Here is a 4,109-nt window from a genome sequence, read left to right on the forward strand (position 1 = left end):
ATTCTGCACTCCTTGGGAGAGTCCTTATTACCTTAGTCGCCCAACCTAAGTCATAAGCTTAAGCTGAGAATCCAAGGTGCCTCTCCCGGATGGGCTTTATTGACCCCAAATCTCCATGACTCAGGTTCCGGTGGCGGTGTAGCCTTTCCCTGAGCCATGCAACAGGTACCCCCTTATATGACGTACTTTAGGTCTTACATTTGCCTCTTGCGAAATTGTATTCGCGGACTAGGGTGTACGCCATAAAGGTTCGCCCCTTTCTCTTTTTGTTTCTGCGAAATTTTCGCGTCTCTTTGTTTCTGCGAAATGTTCGCGTTTCTTTATTCTCTCATTCATCTTTTCATTTATGTTATCTCTTTCATTCATTCTTTCACTCTCATAATATCATATCATTTGAATCAAAATAAATATTCAAGAGAAATTCTAATACATGGTAACTCTGAAATCTTTGTAGTTGTGAAATCTTTGTAATTCTGCGATTCTATCGCGTTTTGTAAATCAAATCAAAAATATTTTTATTCTCTGCAAAAGAAATATTCTAGAGAAACATATAAATTGAATTTTCTCAGTTTTCTGTAATTTTGAAATCTCGAAATCTCTGTAATTTTGAAGTCTTTGTAATCTTGAAATCTTAGTAATCTTTATAATCTTTGAAATCTTGAAATCTTTGTAATCGTGCGATTGAATCGCTTTTTGTAAATCAAATAAAAAATCTTTTTATTCGTTCCTAGTATAAAGTAAAATGTTCAAGGAAAGTGGTACTTAGCTTTTATGTGATTCGATGTTGTTGTCAATCTCGCGCGAAAAATACGTTACATGAACTATAAGTGTCGCTTAGCAAAAATAGATGCGAGAGGCAAGAATTGAACCCGCGACCTGCTACTTGCATATTCTCACACCATACCAACTGTGCTAAGCCTCTCTTGCGAAATAATCAAAGTTCTTGCGAAGTAATCAAATTCCAACTGTGTGAGAGGCACTTCTGTATAAATTTCGCGTAACAAAAATAAACATGCGAGAAGCAAGAATTGATCCCGCGACCTGCTGCTCGCATTCATGCCTCCTGACCAACTGTGCAAGCTTCTTCTTTGTGAAATATCTCTGCGAAATTATCATCAACTCTCTTCTGTGCGAAATAATCAAAGAAATATCTGTGCGAAAAAATACGCAGGTGTTGGGACTTGATCACACGAACATGAACTCATTAACTTCGCAGATGACCAATTGTGCTGCCTCTTGTTTGCGAAATAATGAAACATTATTGCGAAATTATTATTTCTTCACCCTATGTAAAAAAGAAGAAAATTATGTTTGCATGCGAATTCGAACTTGCGACCACTAACGCACATACTGCTCTCTGGACCAATTTTGCAAGAACCTCTCTGCGAAATTAACGTATAACTTTTTTCCTTATTATTTTATTCTCCCATGCAAATGAGAAGAAAATGAAAAATATGTGTCTCTGCGAATTCGAACCCGTGACCTATTTGTTGTTCGCTCAACCTTAAACCATCTGTGCGAATTACTTTGTGACAGAAATTACAGCTCCTGCCTCTTATCTTATCTTCGTCTTTCCCTTGTTTCTTCTCCTGAACATGAAAATCTTCCACTGAAACTTCCATTTTTTCCTTAAATTTCACCACAACAACTAATTTTTTCTCTCACTCTTTTCATGTCTTTGAAGGGTTGATGATGTTTACTCCCTGAAAGTGTGATTTCTTCCATAAAATTTCCATTTTTGAACCTAAACTATGTAGATCTAGAAAAATATGAACAATAGCTAATCTTCATGGAATTTTCTTGAACCAACAAGCTACAGGAGGGATAAATCCTTTACTCCTCCCTGTTTCTAGTGCCAAAATGTAGTTGCAGGAAATCCTACAACACACCCCTTGTAATAATTTGTAGATCTAAACATAAAAATGATGATAAGAATGCTAAAATTGTAAAGAGACACAAGGTTTACGTGGTTCGATCAATTTGATCTACATCCACGGGGTTAGGTTTTACTATGATTATTTGTAATTACATCTTGATTACATGGAGACTCCATTAATGAGTATTTGGAGCTCTTGGTTGAAGAAGGAAGAAGAAGGAGATAATAATAATACAAATTCTGTTTTCTCTCTCTCTAATTGTATCTCCCTCTCTCATCCTAAAATGTGTATCCCTTTCTCATTATTATTCTTTCTATCTCCTTCCTTTCTCTTTATATAGGATATTACATAGTGGATGACAGCTCATATGTAGTGGAGTACAGCTCATATTCCTCCATTTTCGGATCCCGTGCTACGTTCTCTCAGGATCTCACTATAATTTCGCAGGCTCTGCTACATTCTCGCAAGCTTTACTATTGTGCGATATTTGGATCCTACAATAAGTCTGGTTTATCAATTGGTTCTTGTTCACCTTGATTTATCAAAAGATGGAACAAAAACTCGTAGGTATTTCTGTGGGAGACATATTTATCTATTACCGTAGACTTTTCTGTGTGATACAAATTTTTTTATTAAAGTCTTCGACTTTGGGGCGTAGCAACTCTTAGTTGTGGGTGAGATCAGCTAAGGGAATCAAGTGCGTAGTATCCTGCTGGGATCAGAGACGTAGGAGCGCAATTGTACCTTGGATCAGTGTGAGATTGATTGGGGTTCAACTACAGTCCAGACTGAAGTTAGTTTGTAGTAGGCTAGTGTATGTAGCGGCTTAATACAGTGGGTGTTCAATCTGGACTAGGTCCCGAGGTTTTTCTGCATTTGCGGTTTCCTCGTTAACAAAACTTCTGGTGTCTGTGTTATTTCTTTTCCGCATTATATTTTGTTATATAATTGAAATATCACAGGTTGTGCGTTAAATCAATCAATTAGGAAATCCAACCTTTGGTTGTTGATTGAAATTGATTGGTACTTGAACATTGGTCTTTGGTACCGTTCAAGTGATTTCTCTTGTATTCAATTAGACTCGCAGATTTCTATTTGCTTGAGTAAGTATTGAATCGAGAAAGAGAGATATAACTCTTTGATATACTTTTATTAAGATTGAGTCTGACTGCCTAGTTGATTCTCTTAAAAGTATATTGGAGTTAGTCCATACAGACTGCTAGTCGAAATATTGGGTGTGGTTCTTAGACCCCCGCTTTTTCAATTGGTATCAGATCAGGCAAACACGTTTAAAGACCTTCTAAGTCCGTGTTTGTAGCAATCTGACTCTATGGAAAAGAATTATATCTCCATAAACGTACAACCAGTCTTCGATGGCCCAAACTACCTATGGTGGAAAATTGTTATGCGCGCTTTTCTTCAAGCTCGTGATTTTCAAACATGGGTACGTGTTGTTAATGGCTATGATCCTCCGGTTAATACAGAAGGCGATGTAGCTATACCTAAGGATATTGGTATATATAGTCCTGAAGAAATCCTTGTTGCAAAGAAAAATTCTGACGGCTTAAATGTTATCATACATGCCGTTACCCCAGATCTTCAGCACCATCTGACTACGTGCACTAAGTCTAAAGAACCCTGGGATATCTTAGAAACCGTATTTGAAGGAAATACCAGTGAGAAATAAGCTAGACTTCAAAATCTAAATTCTGATTGGAAAAACCTTCGTATGGCAGATGAAGAAACATTTGATGAGTTTAATCACAAAGTATATGAAATTGTTAATGCATCTTTTGCATTGGGTAAGACCATTCTTGAAAAGGACATGGTGATGAAAATTCTCAGATCGTTGCCATCTAAATACGATTCTAAGAAGCATGCCATCGTTGAAGGAAATAATCTCGCAACGGTATCCAGAAATACTCTGGTTGGGAAACTAAAGATATTTGATCATGAGCACACGTCCAAGTCCAGTAAGGATGTTGCTTTCAAAGCACTAAAAAACACTAAATTACTTGACAAAAGTGAAAGTGTTTACATCTCTGAAGATGATCTTTCTGAGGCTGACTCATCAGATGAAGATCTTGACAAGTCAGTCTTGTTGATCATAAGACAGTTTAGGGATCATCTTTTGAAGAGAAGTAAACGGTTCTCCATAGATAAATCCAAGTCATCAGATAAACCACATAATTGTGTTCCTCCTAAAACTAGGGATACTGATGAAACTGATGA

Source organism: Papaver somniferum, chromosome 1 (genome assembly GCF_003573695.1).
Source record: "Papaver somniferum cultivar HN1 chromosome 1, ASM357369v1, whole genome shotgun sequence".
Classification (NCBI taxonomy): Eukaryota; Viridiplantae; Streptophyta; class Magnoliopsida; order Ranunculales; family Papaveraceae; genus Papaver; species Papaver somniferum.